We start from the raw sequence: 26,368 nt of genomic DNA, 5'->3' as shown, positions 1-26,368 counted from the left end.
GTTCTAGTGCCAACAAATATTCTTCTCATCCTTTCTTGACCTTTTGGGTTGGACTTGGAGACTTTTGTTTTCATTTTAATCCACACCATATATTTAATGCACTGAGGGGATGGGGGTGGCGCTGTGGTCTAAACCACTGAGCCTCTTGGGCTTGCCAGTAGGAAGGTCAACGGTTCCAATCCACATGATGGTGGTGAGCTCCCATTGCTCTGTCCCAGCTCCTGCCAATCTAGTGGTTCGAAAGCATACCAGTGTAAGTAGATAAATAGGTACTGCTGTGGCAGGAAGGTAAATGGCGTTTCCATGCGCTCTGGCTTCCGTCATGGTGTCCTGTTGTGCCAGAATCAGTTTAGTCATGCTGGCCACATGACCTGGAAAGCTGTCTGCGGACAAACGCCGGCTCCCTTGGCCTGAAGCGAGATGAGTGCCGCATCCCAGTCGCCTTTGATTGCACTTAACTGTCCAGGGGTCCTTTACCTTTTTTACCTTATTTTTACCTTATTTAGTGCACTCTTACAGCAAAGTTGTGGCTTCCCCTCAGGAATCCTGGGAACTTTTGTTTGCTAAGGGTGCTGAGAGTTGTTAGGAGACATCTCACAGAGCTGAAATTCCCAGGACCCTTAACAAACTACAGTTCCCATGATTCTTGGGGGGGAACTATGACTGTTAAAGTTATATGAGTCCTTTAAATGGAGGGTGTGGATGTGATCAATGTGCCACTCTTGTCATGCTACAAATATAGGTGTATCTAGAATTCTCCCAGGCTCTGAATTTGGAGGTTCTTTAAGGTTACAGGATTTCTCATAAATAGGGAGGTTACACTCCTTAAGCTCATTGATCCTGCCAGTTGAATTTAACCCTGCTATTCCTATGCACCTCACCTTACATCTATAGCATATGTGGGGAACCTCCAAATGTCACTCAACTAAAACTCCTATCATCCCTGCTTGACCATATTTGCAAAACACTGTGCTATGGCCCTGCCACCACAAAAACACCATTGTATTTGGTTCACATGTTTCTTTTCTCCGGCCAAACAGCTTTTGTAGGTATTTGAAGAGGTATAAAATTCTGAAAAACTATAGTGGGTGGACGGTACACACCACAGGTAGCAGCAATGCCTCTCATACCAGCTCCATAACACACAGGGAAGGATTAAACTAACTTCAATCTCCAGCCAATATAATAATTCACAGGGATGGGCAAATCTATCAATTTCAGCTTCTCTCAGTTTCTCATTCTTCCAATCTTAAATTCACTTCTTCACATTTCCATGCCAGTGTGCGTGTGTGTTTAAGTCCTCATGAAAATTCATAAACATTTTTGTGTGAATTACTCCTAATGTACACATTTTTGGATGTAATTTTGTTTAACATGCACAGCTTTGCAAAGCAATTTCCCCTAGCAAAATGCATGTTTAGATATTATTTTCACTAATATATGGATTTTTAATGCACACTTTACCTTACCATTTGCATTTTGTGCACATTACCTACTGGAAAACTGCACTGCAAATTTCAGAGAAGTACAAATTTCGAAGGATGGAGGTTTTGAGATTCACAAATTGTTTCAGAAAGTGTGAATTCAGTAGGTTTGCCTTTTATTGCCGACTGAATCGGATTTCTTCCCTGCCCCTGGGTGATTAAGAGTTTCAGATGGAAAACATGGAGATGTGTTGGGCAGGAAGGACAAGATAAAAATATCTAGCAAAATTAAGGTTGTGTGTACATCAGATCCTGGGGCATGGCTGAAGATACCTGATGTAGATCCCTTACTGCAACTAGGCTGGGTCAGGGCCCACAGGACACTCTTTTTGGGAATCCCTTGCCTGCTGTCTTTCGTTCCATCATGGAAGGAAAGTGGGAAAGAAATGTAATGAAATGATCCTTTAGTCTGTGCTGTTTGCTTTTGGTTTCCTATCTTTCCTGCAAATCTGCATGTGAGCATATTGTTGAGTTAATAAAAGTATGCATGTAGGGTCATTTTAAAGCAGCAGCCATAAATTGGAAAACTCCCAAATGGAAACCCAAAGGGTCAGTGTGGTTTTTTTGTTTTTGTTTCGCTATTGCTCTTGGTTTTGTTGCAATTCTCCCTTTATGGGCAGGCTCCAGTCCTGATATTATTAAAAATGCATACCAGTAAGACATAAAACCATTTCCTTGTTGCTAGCATTTATGCAAAACCACTTAAACCATTCCCAATATTCATCTGCTTTCCCAGCGAGCAATTAATGCTTGGGCAGGCAATGACAACACCCATTGCTCCTTTCGCTGGAAAATAACACTGCCAACATTGCACGTTGACCTGCTGCACTTAATTACACAACAAAGCGCTCCCTTTTTCCAAATTCACCAAAATATACTGTCACTGCTTAGGTAAGCTTAATTAGGGTGCAATGCTAATGCAGCGTCTACTCAGAGTAATTCCAATCCTTTATGTTCATTCTGAATATTGGAACCATGCTGTGATGCACAAATGCAACATTTTGCACCTTAAAGATGAGAGAGCTGTTTTAAAATGATAATAATATTAATAATAATTTAAACCCTTCAAAACCTCAGTCAAAACAGAGATGCTGAAGACTTTTGCTGAGCAGGGATTTTTATTTTATATTTTTGCTAATGCTTGCTAATTTCTGCTGTAGGCAAACTCGCCTCTTTCTTATAGTTTAGAAGGGTTTTTTTAATGCCTCTACAGATCATTAATCTGTTTTAATTTCCTAAAAATACTAACACACTTTGTTTTGTCACACTTTGGTCCCATTGAAAGCAATGGGGAAACTTAATCATGGCAGTTCTGTTTATGTCAATGGAAAGCAAAAGTGGTTAACATAATCCTAACTATGTCTACTCAGAAGCAAGTCCCATTAAATTTACTGTGGCTTATTCCAAAACTAGGGGTTAGGATTACAACCTAAATTGCTTTGGATATAAACCATTGTCAACTGCAGAAATTATAAAACTGGAAGGGGACTTAGAAGTCAACAAGTCTAGCTTCTTGCTTAATGCAGTACTGCATCTACAATGCAGTGTGCATTACCCCTGTATGTGAAGGTTCCATTGAGCTACTGTGGCCAATAGCTTTTGATATTGCCATCTAAGCTGGTGGACATTGCTGCATCTTTGTGTTTAGAAACATTCAAAGCACTCCATGTACTCAGTAATTTAAACTCAGTAATATAAACTCAGCAATTTAGCTTTCTCCTTTCCCACTCCCTTATGCCCCTTTGATTTATATGGCTTCATATTGACAATATTTCCTTAAATCAAGGTTCTTTTAGAAAATAGCTGTTGTAAACTGAAACACATCTCAGATAACAGAGTACATCTCATGCCCTGCCAGATGTAGAACTTCACAACTCATGACACAGGCACCCTAAATATTAAGTGGATTCCGTGTTGGCCATTTGTCCTGTATTTTATGATTTTATCATTTTATGACGTTATAATTATTTTATCATACACTGCCATAATAATCTGTTCATGAGTTAGATGGGTTAATGTCTGCCTCGGTTTAAGGCAACTTCCTGTGTTCCTGTGTTTCTTAGCCCATCTCTTTCCAGCAGACTCCATCACCAGACCATGTTGGATATTATCCATGGACCAATGCAGGATGCTGCCCATTAGCAAAACATGTATTTTGCAGAAGGACTTGAAACCAAATTAGAATGCCAAAGCTATGTGGCTTGCTTGAGAAGGTTTGGGGAGTCAACTAAGTGAAAAACAGGAGTACCTTGATCTTCAGCTGCTCCTCTCAGACATTTTGGCCAGCACTGTTTAGCAGCAGGAGTGCTGTGTGCATCTCCTGTATTAAAAAAATGACAGACGTTGTAACCTTCTAGTGCAGATTGGTCAAGATAACATTGAGGCATAGCTGCCAACTTTCAGATTTGAAAATAAGGGATCAGCAGCCTCACCTGTCCTGGGGACAGTCTACGGGATATCTAACAATCCGGGGTAGCAGCGGGAAGCAGCGGGAAACGGCGCTGGAATAACGGAATTTCCCGCAAAAACGGGGAAGGTTGACAGCTATGCTTTGAGGCATGCAAGATCAAACACCCTGTCTCTTTTCTCTCCACCCCCTTGTGCACACAGAAAGGAATTATGGGGGGAAAGTTCGTCTAAAAAAGCTTACCAATTTTATATTTCTCTTTTCAACTCATCTGGTTTTCTGCCCACTTTTTTATTAAACACACAAGCCATTCCATACAACTCTCGCCAGGAGCAAAATGCTCCATAGTATCACTCCTCCGTAATAGAATCATTTAAAACCATGTCTTATTCCACAGTGTAAGGTGACTGTACATTATTTTTAGCTATTGCTGCTACCCTTGACACAGTCACTGGAGTCAGGCACTTAAACTTCTGCTCCACAGGATTTCACTGGGATAGTTTGCCTCTATGACATCCGTTTGCCTTAAAATTTAAGGCTATTTCATCAAGATCTCAGTGAGTTTTTCTGCTAAAGCGAGATCGATTACAGCCTATCTGCAGAGGTCTTTTTCATAGTCTGCTACCACTGGAGATGCCAGAGACTGAACCCGGGACCTTCTGCATGTAAAACATGTACCCTGCATTTAGCTATGGGCTTCTTAAGTAACTATATTTATACTTTGCAAAATGAGCAACCTACTTCTAGGGGATGTGCTGCCGCTTGTTTCCTGGTGCTATGGTAAAAGTAAGAGCAGCTTGGGATGTTTGTAATGTGCAGTAAGGGTACCTCCATAATGTAACTATTTGCAGAGAGGGATTCAAGCACGTACTGGAATGTAAAGTGGGTTGAAGTGCACTGCCACCCCAGCACAACAAATTGATCTAAAAACAGCATATCTTTGGAAAGTGATGGGGAGATGCATTGTAGAATGAGTGAGCAGGGAGACATTGAAACACCCCACAAGCATATCATGATGAATGTAGCATGGTAAATATTTATGGTCATACAACCACTCCATAAATAAATCAGAACAAATGCTCAGTAAAAACCGAGCATAATCTAACCAACATGTCAACTTTGTGCAAGCAGATCTGGATGAATGCTGAATTAGCAGGTCATATAGGAAGCACCGGTCAATCAAATTTCTTGCATTCACACATATAGATTGTGTCCAAAGAGGGAACTCTATGTATCTCCTTTGTTGAACGATGCATAGTCTGTACCACCATCAAAGTGCCTGGGGCAACTCAGCCAGATGGGCAGGGTATAAATAATAAAATTGTTATTATTAAAATTATTTAAAGCATATGCACTTCTTCACTGGGCAAAATCACAATTCCCTACTTCAGATGTCAATGATAGGTGCACATACAGGAAACGCAACTTGCGCTTCCGGTATCCATGTGTATTGTCAATGTCTGAAGTCACTAACATACCTACACAGTAAGTACTGTAGGTCGCATTCCTGGCCAGGAATGTCTCCACTGCTATCTAGCAGAAGCTTCCAAACTGCACTTTTGGTTTAGGAACATTGCCAACCCCATCAGCTCTTGGCTCAGCTAATACAATTTTTAGCTTAATTACTGTTTTAAAATATTGAATAATTTCCATAGAAATGTAGATCAGAATTCTGGCCTATTTGAATCAGACAGATGGCAAGCAGGGAGGAGGTGGACAGAAGCAGTCCCAAGGAGATTCTACCACCTTTGCTGGACTATTCTAAATACATATTCCATGTAATGTAATTCTGCTGTGCTGGCTTGCATGTGTGCAGTATTTGAAAAGAGCTGATAATAAACCTGCCTACAATCTTAATGTTTACATTTAAAGTCATTGGGAAGCTCCTTTCCTCCTCCTCCTCCTCCTCCTCCTCCTCCTCCTCCTCCTCCTCTTCTTCTGTCTTCATTTTACCTCCATAACAGTCCAACCATATTAACTTTATAAAGAAAGTAAGAAACTACAGGGGAAAGGTACAAAGATCTTCCCTGCTCCTCACAACATGGGTAAACATGTGCCATAAATTCAAAGCACATTTATACCACTTTAACAGTCATGGCTCCCCCCTAAGAACCCTGGGAACTGTAGCTTACTGCTCACAGAGCAACAATTCCCAGAACCCTTAACAAACTATAGTTCCCCTGCTTATTTGGGGGAAGCCAATGTATGATATGGGGTTTCTTGTTTCTTAAGGACTTGTGCCTTCATGACCCACAAACAAGGCTTCTCTTCCTCTTTGTGCTTAGGCCAAGCTGCGCATGATACTAAACAGATTACTTGGAAACACATGAGGGGTCTTAATGGTAGCTGCCCCCACTTGATTTCAATTGGGTTTGGTTCACGATCTGGACTGGGGTGCATGCAGTGATTTCAAACAGTTGCTGACTGATGCTCATCCTGTACAGGCCACATTAAAATGGTGGCCAGAGACTTTGTTTAAGTAATAACAATGGCACCTACCCCTACTACTGCTGCTACTGCTGCTGAAGTACATAGGCTTATCAACAGCCTAGCCCAGGGGTAGTCAACCTTTTCATACCTACTGCCCACTAATGAATCTTTCTTGATGGTAAAATTTCCTTACCGCCCACCAGTGCTGGATGGAAGGAGGATTCAGCTTGTGCCGTAGAACCCCCTACCGCCCACCTAGAATCCTGAAACGCCCACTAGTGGGCAGTAGGGATCAGATTGACAGCCCCTGGCCTAGCCTTTAGTGTGGCAGGCCCCTCCTTGCCAATAGAAGTTCAGCAGAAGTCACCCCTGCTTGTTTTTAGATGTCTTCTAAAATTTGTATGATTCAGACGGGCCTTTGCTAAACAGCTTTTACTGATGTGCTCGACATTTTAAAATAATTTTTACTGTAATACTGTGTTTTAGGTTGCATGACACTTTGCAATGTTTTCTATTAAGAACAGATTAAGGAGGTTCAGGGCAGGAGAAGAAGAGGAAGTCCCATTGCACAAGCCTAAATCTTTGTGCTAACAGAATGAGTTATTCAGTGCTACATTGGATACAACCCGAATCATACAAAGTGACTTTCTCCACCTAAATTGGGCTGCTGAAATGAAGAAAGCTAACTGGGAGTGGATGAATGTGTGAAAAGATTGTGTTCTGTTCTCGTGCTAAAAACATGTTTCTGCATTCCAGGGTGTGTTCAGATGAAGCCTGTCCTTTATTTCCAACTATATGGCTTTTGCACCTGGCTGTGGTTGGTAATACTTGGGGTTCTAGCAGTAAAGATTCGACAACCTTGACTTGTACCCACTCTGGGCTTTAGCAGCATTATATTGATCTTTTGATGCTGTTTGGTTAGGTTTGATGCTGCTGATGATGATTAGGCACCCTGAACTATCCCAGTACACTAGTGGAAGCCAGCACAGGGACCTTTCACTAGTGCAAAAGGGCTTTCCCCCCTCCCATCTTCTCACCCGTGCACACCCTGTGCCTCTCCCAGACGTGCTCAGGAGGGTTGGGAGAATCCCCAGAACAGCGTGTCGAAGGAGGAAAGTGGAGCTTGTTCCATCTGGCAAGGCAAAATGCTTGCAGTGATGGAATGATTGTATTAACGTGACATTGAATTCCACCCATTATAATTAGTTCTGTGTATATCCTGTCCTTCCTCCCGAAGGCGCCCAGGGTGGCAATAGAATGAGCCCACTATATGTGGGCTCACACAGCACTTGCTGTTAAAAGGAGCTCTCTGCTAAAGGAAAACAGCGAGTGATAACTGTGAGACAATGCAGATAGACAGCGTCTAGCTGGAATGAGGGAGGAAAACAAAGAACCGATGGAGTAATGGAGGGTCAAGGCTGCCAGAGTTTCACAAGAGTCTAGGAAAGACAGCTTGTTCAAAAGATTCTCCATTGCAACCTTTCTCTCCATCTCTCTTTCTGCTTTGGGTTGCCTCATCACATTCGCTAAGCCTCACCTCTACCTCCTGGAGATGCCTGACAGGGTTGTGATGTGGGGGTTTTTTTGGTGTGTGTTTTTTACAGTGTCTACAGATTTAACGTGTAAGGTTGTTGCTCTCAAGTTTTATTAATGCATTCCAATCATTTGCTTGTTTTCTGATGAATGAGCCTGTCACAAACACTTCTTAGTGTATAGTTTAATAATTGAGCAATGAACATCTGTTCTTTTTTATTTTATTTTCTTTCTTTCCTTCTTTTTCCTGATGTTATGTATTTAGCTGAATCCTAGAACAACAGGATCCAGAATGCAGCAGTCTGATTGGTCCACAGGAGCCACCAAATCCAGCTCCAGGTGGAAGTGAATCAGCGACCTGATTGGCCTGCAGGAGCAGCCCGGAATTAGCCAATCACGCAGGGCCCATTGTGTAAATAATGTATATATAGCTAGACGTTTGGGGGAAAGTTTCATTCATTGCTACTATGAGCTGAATAAAGAGCACGAAATTCACACTCGACTCTGAGTATATTTCACTGGTGACAAAGGTGGGATTCCTCTGAGCCACCCGCTGCACTGCTGCATTGCACCATGCATCCAGAATTCAGCTCCGGGACCCAAGAATGGCAACCGACAGCAGCTTCTCGCCGTTCAACCCAGCATCAGGAGACTGGGAAGGGTACGCCACCAGTTTCAACTTCCTCCTAGAAGCTAGACCCCGCCGTACGACTCGTCAAGGCCCATTGGGTCCTATTCGCCTTGAAACCCCACATAGACGATGAATTGGACCGGCTTGTGGAGCAAGGAGTGCTGGAGCCGGTGCCTAATGCCCCCTGGGAAACCCCGATCGTCACACCCATCCAGCCTAATGGTTCAGTTCGCATCTGCGCAGAATACAAATGTACCATAAAAAAGGTCCTCACGGCCCATACGTACCCAGTGCCAGTGGTCAGCCATGTCCTCGCCACCCTGACTGGGTCATAATATTTTGGCAAGCTGGACTTGGCTCAAGCCTATCAGCAGTTGCCGGTGGAGAAGGCCACAGCAGAGACACAGATGATTGTGACGCATTCAGGGTAAAGCGGCTGCAATTCAGCGTCAGTGTGGTGCCAGGCATATTCCAGAATCTAATGGACTCTCTCCTTAAAGGGATTCCTGGCATTACCCCCTTCTTCGATGCTGTGTTGTTCGCTGGGCCCACACCAGAGGAGTTCGGGGACCACCTCCGCACCGTCCTGCACTGTTTCCAGACGGCAGGCCTCAAGGTGAAGCAGGAAAAGTGTCTACTAGGACACGAAGGCGGCCTGCGTAGCTTGAGAACTATGAGGAACCTTGAGGACTGGAACTTAAAGGGGAGGGGTATTATGTACTGAGCTGAATCCTAGAACAATAGGATCCAGAATGCAGCAGTCTGATTGGTCCGCAGGAGACACCCAATCCAGCTCCAGATGGAAATGAATCAGCAACCTGATTGGCCTGCAGGAGCAGCCAATCAGGCTCCTGGATGAAGTGAATCAGCAACCTGATTGGCCTGCAGGAGCAGCCCGGAATTAACCAATCACACGGGGCCCATTGTGTAAATAATATATATATAGCTAGACGTTTTGGGGAAAGTTTCATTCATTGCTACTATGAGCTGAATAAAGAGCATGAAATTCACACTCGACTCCGAGTATATTTCACCTGAGTAACTCATGGTTTGGATTACTAACAGTTGATACTCTTCAGGTCCAATTAATTTTTTCTCCTGGAAGCAAATGAACAAAATGAACTTCTTCTTTTTAAAAAACAAAAAACAGAGAATAAGAGAAAATGTATTGAAAAGACAGACTGTGGCTGGTATATTGTGTAATGAAATTGTCTTTTCCTCATACATTAACACAGCATAAATCAAGATTATAGGGGTGGAGGAGCAGAATTTCCAAACCTCAGTGAATTTTATGAGACACAGGATACTTTGGGAATTCTGACCATTTTTTTTCTGTCCCAGAATAAAAGAAAGATCTTTTTATATTTACTGCTTATGATGCAAAAAAATCTCACCCTACACAGGTTTCCTATATTTCAACTATATCCCCCCAAACTTACGGATTTATGCCTCTTAGATGCTAAAATCTGGTCAGGATGTTTCACTTCTGCTCTTGCAAAATATCTCATAATTTATAAACTGCATGCTCCCTCCCCATTTTTTCTCACAGCACTACATAATGCATGATCCCAACTTATCATCTTATCTTTGTAAAACATCTTTCATAAATGCATATAAGAGCCAGAAGCTGATGATATTACATAGAAAGGATTTATAGAAATGAAATAAGAGCGTTAATTGGAATGAGAGTCAGGGGTTCCAAAGCCAAAAGGAACAGTATTTTATTTAGTAAAACCTTTCTAAAAAAAATAAAATTCCTGGGACTTCCGGGTTGGCGCCATCGCCGAATGGCGGACTCCCTCCGAGCTCCGGAGGGAGTCTGCTCGGCAGGGGCTGGGTTCTACCGCACCGGCGATGCGGGGACCCTTAGAAACCACGGCCACGGAGGCCGTGGACATGGAGACTCGGCTTGCACCGTTAGCGCCCTCCCGACTCGTGAAGGAGCCTTTTTAAAGGCTACGGATCGGGTGCCGGGGAGAAGCGTGGTGCCTTGAGTTCTCTGCTTCCCCTGCTGAGCGAAGCCGCATGCCATTCGGCGGAGAGCGCTGACTTCTTCCATTGAAAATTCGGACTTTTCAACAACAACCCGTGAGTAAATTTGGAAATCGGGTTCAAAAGGAGGGAAAAAAAATTTTTTTTTTTCGAATTGGATACGAGCGGGGGGGATCCAAAAAGGAAGTCAGTCCCCTCCCTATTGTAAACTTTCCAAAACAAGGACGGGGAAACCAAGACCCAAAAAGGCTTGCATTGCTGATAAAAATCCAAAATTTCACGATGGGGAACTACAAGAACTGTGCTGGAGGAGGAACTGGAGAAGGGAAACGCAACCCCCCCCCCTGGGAACCGGGGTGACTGAAGAGAGAGCCTGGTGAAAGGAGTCGGAGATCTTGACAGCTGTCAAAATAGCTGTCAAAGTCGAAAAGCGGAGTGGATTTTATTATGAGAACTTGGCTGGTTAAATTTGATACAATTTGCTACAACTTGTTAAAATTTGGATACAAAATGGCGAATATGGATAACAAATTGACTTTTGGATTAGAGGAAACAAAGATACAACAATCCCCCTTGAGGAGTTTCGGGACATTACAAGGATTGGGAAAGTGGAAAAACACCAATGGAACTTTACAGTTTAAAAAAGAAAAAGCCAGCAAGGAGTTGGGGAAAAGTTGTGATTTATGGTCTTAAGAATTCCAGGCAGACACCAGGGGTTGATGGTCAGGGGGAAATTAAACCGGGGACAGGGGGGGGAGAACTAAAACTCCAAAGGCTTGCCAACTTGGTTATTTTTTGCTGAATTGGTCTATTATTCATTATATTTTTTTTATTCTCTACCTTTTCTGTTTCTATTATCTGGGGTGCTTCTTTTATTAAAAAATGGAAATTGTGGAATGACATGGGGTGGGTCTTGGGGAAAGAACACTGGGTTTTTTTTTTTTTCTTTTTTTTACTGTAAAACAAATTAAGTTTCAATTTGAATGGGGAACTTGTTTGGCCAACAATATGAAAGGGGAATATGGTAGGGGTGGGGGAAGGGGGGAGTCCCGTAAAGTGATATTTTTTGTATTTTTGAAAAATTTTAATAAATATTATTTAAAAAAAAAAAAAATAAAAATAAAATTCCTGCATACAGAAAGCAGATATTTTAATTTAAAGTGGCTAAATTGGACATAATGTTTTCTGTGTGATACAATTAGGGAATTACAAGAACACTTTTGAAGGATATTTACCAAGTAGCTTGTTTCAGCTCGGATATTAGCTTGATTTACCATCTGCAGAATTACCAATAACATGATGCATTTATTACCCGTAAAAGCTATTAGCAGGTCATTTTGTTCAGTTCATCATATGTGTCTTGAGACACAATCTGGCGTCTAACAGATTTTCATACATTGATGTCACAGAGAATCAGACTGTTCTTTAATTGATTGTTTCTTGCTAGACTCCTTTGATTAAAGCAGGTTGGGCTGTTTGCTTTTAGCTTTGCCATTTCTGTACTTTAACTGTAGGCCTAGGAGAAGCAGAAAATTATTCTCATTTCCACGGATTTGTCTACTTCAATGTGCATATGATAATCCCTGGGAAAAAGAATCAAGCTGCATTTTTCTTTAAAAAAAGAAGAAGAAAAAAGTGTTCCAGATATGCTAAACCCATTACTCCCTCCCCAATTAATACAATCTACACAATGTTCTAAAAGCTATTCATCTTTCCACGCCAAGTTGTTAGATCTTAAGCCTCAGAGACATGAATGCATAGAGAGGGAGCACATCTGAGAAAGAGAGAGGCACATTCCTTAAAAGTTTCCCCCTCTCATTTACCCAGGTCCAAGCAAGCCAAGGGGAAGCTGCAGCATATCCAGCGTAAGAAACTGCTTCTTATATCAAGTTAGATTGTTTTCTACCTAGCTTTGTATTGTCTACTTTGACTGGCAGCAGCTCTCCTGGGTCTTGGAAAGAGTTCCCCACCCCCCAAAATGCCTTACTACCTGATCCTTTTAACTAAAGAAGTCGAGGATTGAACTTGGGACCTCCTGGATGCAAACAAGTACCCTGCCACTGAGCTATGGTCCTTCCCCAAACGGTAGCATTATCTTTACACCAGCAGCAGATAGGCAAGGCATTTGGTGCAGAGGGATGTTTCAAGTTACGGCTTCTTTTGAAAGCGGGGATTTTCTTGACCTCCAAAGGGAGATTATGTCTTCCAACTAGGCTCTAGGACACTCCTCGGGTCTAACGGCATGGTGAGTTTTTACTACTGCAGCCAGAAACAATGTCGTGCATCTGTCGTGCAACCGGATGCTTCCTTCACATGGCAATGAAAGAACTAAGGTGGGAGGAATAGCACGAACTCAGCCTTCTCCTTATAGTTGTGGAGACCAACACAATCAATGGTGTGCTGGAGTTTGGACCATCATATCAGTATGATGTCCCTCAACGTTGATAGCACCCTGGCCAGCTGTGAGTTACTGTTGCTTTTATCATTTTAATGCAATCATTCGTAAATTCACACGCACACAACCCGAAGGCAAGGTGAAAATACCGACATTTCAGGCATTTACAAATTGCTTTGGGCTGGATTTCAGCCTGAACAATGGCACAAAATATAAAGTACGTACAGTAAGAATCCATCTTTTCCAGCATCAGAGGTGCCAGCTTCTTCAGAGGATCAGGGCCCCCACGCCATACAGCTAAAGCACATTTAAAGTACCCGTACATCGCTAATCCCAGAGAATCATGGAAACTGTTGTTTACCCATCCCAGGGCTACAATTCTGTGTAACAAACTACTCAAGAAAGCTAAGAAAATATCAGAGCACACAATGACATGTGCATTGCTTAATTTCTTTCCCCCAGCATTTGTAATATTTAAGTTTAAAGGCCCAAAGTGTCTAAAGAGTTTTATAAAAGACATGTTAGAGAATGAAATCATTCAGAGTTCACATATACTTAATGCATGTTCCGTTCACCCAGCAATAATGGGAAACACTTTCAGGCATAGTTCAGAGATTTCCAAACGTCATTAAATTGAACTAGTATTCCTGCTAAGCACTGGAATACTGTTCTCATAGTTGAAGTGAACACAACCTTTGTTGTAGAGAAACCAGAGATGGGCAAAGATAAATCAGATTAGAGTCATGGCACTGAATCTTAGAGATGATCCTATGAAATAGCCTTCCTGCAGGAGAGAGAGAGAGTTGGTGAAGGCAATGCCCAGGATATGGTCTTAAGGTGCATGAGGCCACCACCTTGTTGAAGCTAAGCTAACTGACTGGATGAGTGATTGTCTGAGTATCACATGTACACTGCTTTGGGTTCCATACTGGAAGAAAGGTGGGATATAACTACAAGAAAATGAAATAAAATTTGGGTGAGCGCATCCACATATGATGTGCTACATCTGAACCACACCCACCATAAGGACATTTTCACATTAAAACTATAGGAAAAGAAGACAAATTAGCAAATGAAAAAAAATTCTTCCTGACACAAGAGCAGAACACAGATGCAGAACTTGGCAAAGATTGGGTCAAAACAGTACAGCATTAAGTGAGTTTCTAATCCAGTAAGAAGAAGAAGAAAGGAGGTGGCAGCTTCAAATCAGAGGCCTTAAACTGACAAGCATCGTGCTGCCATGCCTAAGCGTGTTAAAAGCTGCAGCGGCAGCTTTCCCATCCTCAGCTGTTAGTGCCATTGCATATAGTCAGACAATTGGTCAAGGGGCACAGGCTGGATCCTGATGTGTTAACATAAAGGAAATCAATGTTAATCCTCAAAGGACTGCACCACTGGAACAAGTATCCCAAGCAATTGCTGTGTGGCACTCGGTGTTCTCCAGGGTTCATCCAAAAATATACCTCACCGCCACGGTCTCCTGGGTTTAGAGTGACCCAGGTAGAAAAGTACATTTCCATAAAGTGCATGACAATCATCTTTGAAAGCATCAAATGCACTGCACAGACAGGTTTGAAGCTGGAGGGCAAAGCGAAAGCACCCTGCTCCTTCTGAAGTCTGAATTCCAAGGGCAGATCTTACTTCGACTTCTCATATCCTTTTATACATTCACAAGGGCAGAGCAAAGCAAAGCAGAATTTATTAAACTTATAACAAAATCCAAGGGGAATTATTTCAAAGTGAAAACATTATATTTACAGAACAAATGAAGGAACCATCTAAGGCAAGTCCAGGGTTGGGTGGGTGGGGGGAATGAAATTAAATAAATCAGAGAAATCAGATTGCCACTTTTATTTTTTTTTAGATCATTTTGAATTGCAGGCAAAATCTCACTCATCTCTGCCCATTCTTCTATGCCTATGAGACAGTCTCAGGATTGGTTCAGACAATACTTTTACATGGAATTGTGAGAAATTCAGATGCTGAAAGCATGGCATGAACTGTTCAGGGAGTGCATATTTCCATGTATGTGATGGATCTGGAAGAAGACCTTTGTACCTGACATGGAGCTTAAACTATCACCAGTGAAATAGGGAAAGTGAGGGGAGAAATCCCAGAGGAGCAGAAGCAAAGTTGGTAGCTGTGTGGGGCCAGGTAATACGGCTGAAAGGAAAACACAATCAACAGGTTGATGTCATTTCTCAAGAGATGGGTTCAACCTGATACAGGCTTGACAGAAGACTGATGGCAGAAGGTTTCAGAGACTGTGCAGCTTGCTTTTGGCTGGTAGATAAAAGGAGGCATGCGGGAGAAGTAGAACTGGGCATTTGACTGGTCAAAATATAAGAAAGCAGGAAGTATTTGTCAACTGAGCAATCAAACATTACATAGATATTGTCAAAGAATTAGCAAGTTGTTTTTTTTTAAAGCATTCAACTTTGTTATAAAACATGTTTTGGGAGCATGTTGGGAGAAGCTGTGGAAGTGGATTCATAGCCTCCCCGCCCCCAACTGGGAACAAACTACACATGTGCTGGAATCAATGGAAGGGAAACTTAAAATAAGTCAATAAACTGGAATGGGAAAAGGTAGCTGGGAGGAAAACACACACCCCATCCTTCCAGTCTGTGGCTACTGGAGCATTGCAAAAATTGTGCCTAAGCCAATACCACTCACATTCTGTAACCAATAAAGTTGTGGCCTTTTTTGCCCATTAACCTAAAATACTCTTTCATGTGTCTTTATTCCACTTCCTGGGAGGGTTTGGGACCTTGCCACGCAAATGGTAGTTGGGAGGAAAACACCCCACCATCCTGCCAGTCTGTGGCTATTGGAAAAGCTGCTTCATCAATCTTCAGTTCTCCCTCCCATGTGCCTTTTGGATTGCTCTGAAAATTAACTTGTAGTACGTTCTGATTTGGGAAAGCGTTCACCATCCCACATGGTTTGTCTAGGGAAGATCACATTGGCTTAACTCTAGCAGATGGTGCCTAATGAGTGAGCCAGGAGCAAAGTTAATAAACTTTTTGCTGAATCATATGGTCCATCTAACCCAACAGTCTGCTCAGTCAGGCCGGGGCACTTCACTTTTTCCAAGAACCTGGAGATCCCAATGACCTTCTGCATGCAAAACCTATGGTCTTCCACTAATCTGTGGCTGCTCCCCTATATTCACTTCTATTCTCATAATGTTCCCCACTCAGTAAATGTTCAATCTGCATCCTCGGATTAAGAATACTTCCCATGACTTTTATCCCAAAAGAGAATATGTACTATATGCAAGTAAAGCTATTTGAAAAGACCTCCATATCTCATGACTATGTTTAAACAACCTATCTCTGCAAAGATAATCTTTTATACAACCTAGAGGGGTAGGGAGATAAACAACCCTAACAAGGAGCCATTGATGGTAATATGAAGGCAGACTTCATTATACACACACACACACACACACACACACACACACACACACACTTTCATATATATGAGCAGCTTGACTTTTCAATGGATTTTTACAACGCATTAAAAAGTTGAGTTTTAAAAGCAGGGGCACCATTTATTATGTAAAGAAACCAAAGAATTAACACTAGCCATGAACTGTGTGACCTCAATTATGCTGAAGTGGATTCAGCAAATTTCTGGTGCTAAATTCAACCTGGGCCTTTGTTGTGTTTTACTCTTAAACACAACATGTACTTGAACCATTCAGGGGCATGAGAAACTGCAGGATCACGCCTCTTGGTTACTGATGTGAAACCTTGACAACCTTGGCCATTATATTTTTAAATCAGGAGGCACCTTCTGTGGCGTAAGCATCGCTGGAGCCAAGTGAGGGTGGACCTCATCATTTCCTGGATGGGAAACTCCACTCCATGTTTTCTAAAGGAAGATCACCTTGACACAACTACCATCATAATAATATTAATATTAAATGAGAAACAACTGAAAGATTTCAAGTATCCTTCTTCAAAGGGCAAGGTTTGGGGAGTATCTGATCTGGGTTATATTTTTTTAAAAAAATCAGTATGCTCATTCTGGCAAGTGCACAATAGTCAATAGTGTTGGGCATCCAAGTCTGACAAATCTAAGTGATCATGGCACAACAAACTGCTCAATGTATGTTAAAGGCTGCGGCAACCTGCAGGATCTTATAGGTTCAATTTACAACAGGGATTCAATTTGCGTGCATACTGGGGAGTGTTTTTCCTGGCCATGTAATAGCCCCTCTCAGCTAAACACCCCTCCCAATAGATCCTCCAGCCTGCAGCCCTGACTAGAAGAGACTATTGGGGAGCAGGGGACAGGTAGCAGAAATCTCCACTTGCCACCATTGGAAATAGATACTGTGTCAGCACTCTTGATCCATTCAGGGACTGCATGTAAACAACATGGCACAAGTCTAGAAAACTGCCACCATAAAATATTTTAAGAGGCAGAGTGGAGTAAAATAAAATAAAAATGTCTTTTTATGTGATATCTCAGAGTAATTCAGGATTTATGGTACCTTAACCTTTAGAATCCAAAATATTAAGCTATGTTTCTTAGAGATAATAACTTGGTTGTCCCTCACTTATGTGTCTTAGATAAAAGCTTACTGCTTCAGAATCCATGAATGCTCAAATACCCTTGCGGGCCTTTAGTAGTAAATCTTATGGAATAGCTTATGGCCAATGTAATGGCCCACAGTAGCCTGCGAATATCATGAATTCTAATAATACTTACATCAGTAGAAACATGAAGTAATGTCTCCATTGTAATTAAATGATGTATTTAGAGCAGAGCACTAAATGGTCCCCTAGTGTGTTGGTGATATATTCTAATAGTCTTCTCTTTACAGCCCCACACGGTAATATTCATGCTTTATTCTGGAGGGCTTTGCTTCTTACCGAACATTTGAATTGCAACATTAAGTGGTAAAGTGGATTACAGCAGGGCCTGCATGAATATGGATTCTGATCAAGGAACTAAGTGCTTGAAAAAATAAATTGTTACTATTTAAGTAGAATGATTGGCAAAACATTTCTATTCCAAAGAATGTCAGAAACCTTTCCTTTCTTTTTCCCTTTTCCTTAAAAAAACACACACATCCTGGATGTAACTGTGATTTGTGGCAATTAAAAGCATAACCAGGGAAGCACCTGGGCTGAATTCAGCTAAATCATCTCCACTGTAAGACACAATATTAAATTTGGGTTAGTTGAGGCACCGTTCATTTGGATACTAATTACATTACCATCTTGCTTTAAAACACGATTTCAACCAAATTCATGTTATTGTGTGTGTCAGGTCAGTAGACCACAGCTGACAGTGTGCTTCGCATTTATAAAGAAGATTTCTGCTGGGTTGGAGAGAGAGGGGAGTGAACCACCTTCTTCTTCTTCTTCTTCTTCTTCTTCTTCTTCTTCTTCTTCTTCCTCTTCCTCTTCCTCTTCCTCTTCCTCTTCCTCTTCCTCTTCCTCTTCGTCTCCTCCTCCTCCTTTCCTCTCCCTCTCTCTCTCCCTAGCTTCTGATTGGGAAGCAACAGAAATGTCCAGCTATGTATTTCTCCTCTTTATTTCCCCAGTAAATCAGCTAATTTTATACCAGCTGGAGGCACTAAGGGCCCGAGGCACAGCTAAGGGCATTTCACTCTACTTAGTCATGGCCAAAGCATGCGGAGCAAGAGGAAGCATATTGTTGCATATGGAAAACTATAGCTGGCCTGTCATTATGAGGAAATGTTACACGTATATTTAGAAGCCATTACTGAGCTGGAGGGCGGGGACTGAGTAGACAAATACCAGCATAAATAAATTTACACTCGTCGATTAAAAATGGCATTATTATTTTGTTCCACCATCTCTCAAAATTCTCCAGTAATTGCTTGTGAATTTATTATTCCCCCCCCCCCAGCAGCACATGTACAAAATATGTTATTTTATTTTATTTTTCTTGAACATCCACCAATATAAATTCTCCCAGGAATTTGTAACTGAGACATGGGGAGCTTTTCATCAGAATCCTGCTAGTTACTCACTCGATATATTCTGCGGGTGTTTGACCCGATTGGTGGTTTTCTTCATTATGGGTAATGTAACATACTCCCTAATATGATATATTTTGTGTGCACGTTGTACACAAATGGCGACTAATCAGCAATGCAGCTATTTTCATGCTAGGAGCTTCGCAGATGAAGGGTTGTTTACTCAGAGAGATCTACAGAAGGTCACAGATCCCGGCTTTGCACACCTAGAAGAGTTATTCAGTTCTACAGTAGAGAATGTGTCTGGACTGACGAGCCATTTCCAGCTGGTTGTGTTAGAGTCTTCCTTGGAGAGCATGTTAATAAGGCTCTTCACTCCTGCGGATGTTTATGTCTCGATTCAAAAGGGCCAAAAAAAATTGACCCTCCACACCCACTGAGCAAAATAGATAATCCAGCCAGGCCTAGGCTGATTGTTATGTGACCCCACCAATCAGCTACCTAAAGGCAGCCTTTATCATTTATTGGAAATTTATTAACCTTCACTGGAAAACAACAAACTTGATTTCCCATAAGCACACAGATTCAGCCTTCCTCTTTCTCCTGCTCCACCAGCTTTTACTTCATTTCTAGAACTGACGATATGAAATGCTTCAGGTTCTGAAAAGAGGCTGGGGTTTTGTCGGGGGTGGGAATGTACAAAAATGCTCTCAGGAATAACCTTTCACAGAAATCTTCCCACCCTGAGACATCAGTACATTTCATGTGATCTTAAGGCTAACCTAAGATAGCCTTACAACATGATCTTAGAAGAACATATGTGCTTAGGATGTGGTGTACTAATAATTACATAAAAATGCTACAGCTAACGCATAAGACCCCAAGTGCAAACCCTTTCGGTGGGGGCTAGTGTGCTGGGTAACTTCTTTCTCGGTAGGCCTGACATGATGAAACCTTCCCTGGGTCTCCTGAGCCAAGGCAGCTTGGCTGAGAGCTGCCATTTTATTCTCCACAATGCCCTGGAGAGACAATATGTAAGGGCATTGTGGGGAGTTTAAATGGTGACAAACAACTGCCCAACATTACCAGGCAAGCTTGCAGCTGGTGCAAGGGACTAATGTAGGAGGAACCCACCAGCCAAACATAACTATACTTGAGTGCTAGTTAGTGCATGGTTAAGATCACAGAGTTCTGTTCAACTAGATCAGGCATGGCCTCCAGCTGTTTTGGGACTACAATTCCCATCACCCCTGACCACTGGAGGGCCAAGTTTGGCCATGCCTGAACTAGATCATGTCTCCTCTCCTTCATGAGGGAGAACATGAAGCTGCTTCTCTTCCTGTTCCACAGTTGTTTTGCGCCATGTTACCAACCAGGCTGGATGTGTCTGAACTTCATCCAAGTTCAGAACCCATGTTTGAAACTATATGCTGCATTTTGCACCCAAGAGTGTGTTCTCCTTGCTGTTGCATGGAATAACACATGAACCAGACCTTTGGATTTAGAAAGGAAAACGTCTTAAACTTATTTAACAGTGTGTGGTTTGTTCATTGCTAGAGGGGTAGAAGGGACGTGGGTGGCACTGTGGGTTAAACCACAGAGCCTAGGACTTGCAGATCAGAAGGTCGGCGGTTCGAATCCCCGCGATGGGGTGAGCTCCCGTTGCTTGGTCCCTGCTCCTGCCAACCTGGCAGTTTGAAAGCACGTCAAAGTGCAAGTAGATAAATAGGTACCGCTCCAGCGGGAAGGTAAACGGCGTTTCCGTGCGCTGCTCTGGTTAGCCAGAAGCGGCTTAGTCATGCTAGCCACATGACCCGGAAGCTGTATACCGGCTCCCTTGGCCAATAAAGCGAGATGAGCACCGCAACCCCTGAGTCGGTCACGACTGGACCTAATGGTCAGGGCTCCCTTTACATTTACCTTTAGAGGGGTATAAAGTGGGGGGAAGCATTTTAAGGCGGGCTAAATGGGATTTGAAAGAGGGTGTAAATATTTATATTCCACACGATGCTGCTGGTTAACTCTGATAGTGTTTTTAACTCTGCTGGGGGCTCTTTTCCACTGGAGAGTGTACAAAGCCCCACATTTTGAATCTAGGTGCTCAGTCAAATATATTTTCTTCACACCCACATTTTGTCTAGGCTCCCTGAAACCTGGAGCAGCCCTTGATTTGGGGTGCCTCTTTTCTTAGGAGACCCTCAAAGTGAAGTCGTTGCTTCCGAAAGGGGGCATCCGAGAGGGGATAATATTAACACCGGAGATGTTATAATAAACATCTGAGAGGGGATGAGAATTCATGCAGTAGCTTTGCCCAATCCAGCTGTGCTGGAAGGTCTTGGTACATGGAGAGGAGGGTGGGGGTGGGGAGAGAGAAAAGACTTCCTTGTGCTTGTAAGTGTGATGGAGTAAGTGCAGTTAATAGGGGGACTTAAGGGAAAGGAGGGGGGAAAGCATACTGGACAGAAATTTGCATATGAACATGAGTACAGTAGGAAGAATTCACACTAAAATATTCATGAATTTTCAGGATGACTTTATAAAGAAAGGCACAAACTGGTATAGTATTATAGAAAACTGAATTTAAGATTGGAAATATGAGAAACTGAAATGGATACATTCACTCATACCTAGTGGAATGAAGAACTTTCTCAGCCCCAAACACAAAGGGCCACTACTAGGTATTTGTAAAGTTATCCAATGTGGGGTTTTCACCACTAAAGGCTGCTGCAGAACCTTTGCTGACATTTGGTGCCCATTTGGATGCCGGCCTGGCCAGGACAGCTTTCCTTTTATATCTTGCATGTTCATTGCATGTTCATCTGGGCTTGATGAAGCATGTGACCTGTCCTGAACCTGCTCCAGCTGAGGAATCACACACCTCCTCCCCGAGGTAGCAAGCCCCACCTGGGTGGTGGGTCCTTGCCTGCCTTAGCCTCCTAGAGCGTACCTCCTTCAATTCTGCAATCGGAGTAATTTGACCAAAATAACCAAAACCAATGAGGTCCTTGACATTTTTTTCAATCTTAAATTCTGTGTGCTCTTCCTCCTCCCCTCCCTGCCATATTCTGTTATTCTTCATTCACCCTCCCCCATAAGTATTTTCCTCCTCTTTTCTTTAAAACCATTGTTTAAGTCATTGGCTCTCCCATAGTTTTTCGTGGCTATGCAACAACAGTCCCAGAGCTGTTGCCACCTTTCCTTTCCACTGAATAGCTTCTTAAGTTCTATTCCCATTCCCATTTCCGTGTTTGTTTGTTTGTTTTGAGAGGTGGCCAATATGACCTTGCAATAAATAAAACAAAATATTAGCTAGAAACACTTTCTGTAATGTCATGGCCATGGAAGAGAGGGGACTTGTGTTGCTGAGTTCTGGTAATGTCATAGGCACTATGCAATAGGTGCTTGTTCTATTTGTACAGCCACTGTCCACACCATTGCATGAAAAGCATTAGCAGGAAATGAGGTGAAAGGCGGATTTCATTTCCCCTATGACACAGATTAGTGTTTTGAGTACAGGGGTGAATTATATTTCCCCACAATAGCAGTGCTTGCTGGAGGTAGGACATCTGGGTCTATAGCACAGTCAGCGCTCGCAAAGACTGATCACTTCGATAAGCCCCAAGAGGCACAAGGCTACATCCTCCAGCAGTTTGTTGTGTGCTATCTGCATACTCATTCAATTGCTCATTCATTAACACAGACTTCAATCTGTAGTATTTCCTGGTGGGTTGTGCCATGGCCAACGAGAGTGGTATTGCTCAGAGTGAACCCACTGAAATCATGACTGTTAGGTCATTAATTTCAGTGGGTCTGCTCTGAGTAAAACTAAGTTGAATGCCAACCTCTAATGTTAAAGTCCTGCATCTTTTCACCCCACTAGGCTACTAAACTATGTCACACAACTGAAGAGCCAATGAATGCCAACATTGCAGCTGATTTAATTAAACATTTGAAGTTCGGGTTCTGAAATTTGAGACTGCTGAGCATAGGTGAATAATAATCATTTCAATGGAGGTGAAAGACGGGACATGGGGGGCACTGCAGAAAAAGTATGGTGAAAACAGTTTCTCTGCTGTTTCAGTTTTGCTCTGATAGAGACTTGGCAGCCAAAAGCAAATTCTGGGAAAACCATGTACAAGGTTCAAAGTTTCGTTTTAAAACAAAAACAAGGAGGAGGGGATGGAAGGAATTGGGGGGCGGGGAGAGGCTATTATTGCCCTTACTTGGGCCAGTACAAATATGGCAGACTGTGAACTGTGGATGCTGGCATAAAGTCTGACAGTTATGATACTCTCTGGTTATTGTATTGCTGAATAATTAACACGCCCACGTAAAACGCAGTAAATGTATATATGCATACGTTGTTCACCTACATGACAGAGCATTTGCTGATTAAATCCAGTGACAGGAAGAATGGACATAAATTACCTCAAACTACAAGCTATAGCATAAGCAAACAATTATTTCTGCTAAGGCCGCCATCACTAGCTGGCCTTTATTTTGAAAACGGAGTCTTATTTGATAATGCTTCAGTGTGTTTGGAACAGTCTTGAATGTACTTTTATTCTAGTGATTAAACTTCATTTATCACAGTGTGGTGTTACTATGATCTAAGGATGTCTCTGTTGTTGCTGCTTGTTTTTTAAAAAGAGAATGCACTTAGTCCCAGCACCCTGGCACTTGCCCCACAATGCAGTGTGCTAGCACTGGGCCTGGAATATAGACCAATTCAGCTGTAACAATTTTAGTCTATCAAACCATGGCTTGATATCTGGTTTGTAGGCAGAGGTGAAACCACAGTTTACAAATTGGGCATAATGGGAAACTGCTTTTGTAGAAGAGATGTACAAATCTCCAATCCAATTCAGTTTCACAAAGTTGATTTCATCTCATTTCTGCATTAATCTGTGGCTTTAAAAAAAACCATATGAAAATTTATATTTGAATAATATTTAATTACAAAATGCATTTTGAAATATTCATTTTAACTCAATGTATGGATTCATAAACATATCTTATTCTAAAATTCCACATTTTTAGTATTTGAGCAGAGAACAGTATCACAAAATTTGGAGAGGTACAAAATCCAAAAGATAACTATGTCCAGGAGGTGCAAATGAGGTTAGTTTACTTAAAAATGCAACCTAAATAGGCTTTTCCTCCATCCCTACTTACCACGCCCCTGTTGTTCTGTATTTTGAAATGCAAGAGAGGGGCAGAGGCACAGTGCTTGTTCTCAGCACTGTCTAAACCAGGCCTCTGAGCCTCTGGTTCAAAAAATTCGCTAATAAGAGCCAAGCTTCTGAACCAAGATATCTCCTCTTTTCTTTTTAAAAAGACATTAATAGATTATTACACCCTCCCATGAACCATTCCGCATCTATTTTCCATTTAGATCCCACCTCAATTCTAGCTTGTTATAAGCGAATTAGTCACCAGTTCTCTATTTTCCTTTCCTAGTAACAAATTACAAGGTTCAGTGCAAGTGCTTGTCTTGTTACTGGCTTTATCACAATTACTTCTTTCAAGAAAAGAACACTTCCACTACAAGCCCACCAAGTATGTGTCAGTTGTGGTGTGGATGGGCGTGTACGTACGCACGTATCTGTTTATCTTGCTATATAATATCTTTGTAAGAAAAAAAGTTGTTATGCTGCAGTTGGTGTGGTCACCTGCCGTATGATTACAAAACAGCAGGCAATATACATGCATATATCCTACATGGATCCAAGAAACTTGGATTCTGATCCTTGAAAATCCTATGCATATGTTCATCAAGTGTTGAAAACACTGGATGGGGGGGGGGTAGGATTTGGGTCATGCTTGCTGCTAGCTCTTCCTGGGACCTATGTGCACAGGAGCCCAGGCATGCAGGTAAGTCCCCAGTGATCTGTGTTCTTGACTTCTACATGCTATGGCTTGACCATAGGGCACCTATTCATATTGAGGTATATGCAGGTAGAAATGTCTTCAAACTGGACACCGAGGACAGGGCTAGTGACACTGATCCCACTCCATGTATCAGTCTTTCTATTTACAATATGAGTGTCATCACTTTAATAGCCAAAATTCAGTGCTCTTTTTCTAGGCAAAAAGGTGCCGGAACTAACCATGAATGCCTCCCTTGTTCTCTAATAATGGCAATGACGCCCACTCAGTTCCAGCAGAAAGAAAGCCCTGGTGTCATTGATTAATAGAAGGGTAGGGTAGTCTTGGCAGACTTCCTTTCAGGAAGGAAAACCCTAAGGGAAAACCCCAAAGCAGCCCAAGAGGGCTGGGCGTATTCCGTTAGCTGGCTATTGGGGAAAATGGGTGGGAAGAGAGGAAATGGAATGAATCATCTAGAATCTCGAACACCACTGCAACGTTTTGTAGCAGATGCCCAATTGTAATTTGTACTTTAGTTGTAATTTTATATAATATTTAAGAGCCTGTCTTAATGAATTGTAGACTTAATGGACGTCTGCATGGGACTCAAGCCTACTGTACTGGTAAAGTTTTGTTTTCGGTATCAACTTCAGCATTAGGATGCTAAGGGGGTGGTGGAATAAATTCAGATATTCTCTCCTTGTGCACATTTGATAGTTGCTAAGGGACTCTTCAGATATTCACCCAATTGGCTGTCATCTGTAGATAGTAGAGCATGAGGAATTGACTTCTGGGGTATAGCATAGTAGGAGATATGTAATGGATAACCTTGTATCTGCATATTTTATAGATGCAGGCTAAGCCATGATGGCTATGCTCTGGTTGGAGGCTGATTGCTTCTCAACGCCATTTGCGGAAACCGAGGAAGGGGAGAGTCCCGTGGAGCTTCAGTCCAGCTTGCGGGCTTCCCATAGGCATGTGGTTGGCCACTGTGAGAACAGGATGCTGGATTAGATGGGTCATTGGCCTGATCCAGCAGCACAGCTTATGTTCTTATATTGGCTTGAGTTCAAAGATCCATGTGGAAGCAGAAGCGCATTCTGTTTGCACACAGGAGGTTATCAGTTAGATCCATATGGGTGGCCATATTTCAAAAAGTGAAAATCCAGACATGAAAGTTGAGCTTTTTTATATATCTTGCATGTTCATTGTAGCATCTCTGCTTGACGAGGCATGTGGCCTGTCCTGAGCCTCCTCCAGCTGAGAAATCACACACCTCTTCCACGAGCTAGTGAGCCCCACCTGGGCTGTGGGTCCTTGCCTTCCTTGGCCTCCTAGACTGTACCTCCCACAATCCTGCAATCAGAATAATTCAACCAAAACGGTCGCCATACAACCAGATTTTCCTGGACATTTTAGTGATTTCCGCCTGGACACTGTTTCCAATGGCCGAATCCCGGCTATGTCCGGGAAATTCTGGATGTATGGTAACCCTACACCCACCCTTAACTCATGCTACATCAAACGTCCCAGAAATAATTGCTACAATTTAATAAAAGCGCAATACAACTCACTATGGTGCGGAAGATACCAAGTGACTTGTGTGCCTGCTCAGCCTGCTGACAGTGATGTTAACTATTAATGAACAAACTTAAAGCTCCTGCCC

At 42.4% G+C, this 26,368-nt stretch overlaps 1 long non-coding RNA gene across 3 annotated transcripts in view; it reads left to right on the top strand.

Annotated features, from left to right (window-relative positions):
- Positions 1-26,368, top strand: part of LOC310745362 — a 409,990-nt gene that overhangs the window by 215,812 nt on the left and 167,810 nt on the right. The gene's annotated exons all lie outside the window — the stretch shown is intronic.

Source organism: Podarcis filfolensis (genome assembly GCF_964270895.1).
Source record: "Podarcis filfolensis genome assembly, chromosome: 1".
NCBI classification, from domain to species: domain Eukaryota; kingdom Metazoa; phylum Chordata; class Lepidosauria; order Squamata; family Lacertidae; genus Podarcis; species Podarcis filfolensis.
Note: the sequence above shows the minus strand (reverse complement) of the source record. Positions and strands in the feature narration are given on the sequence as shown.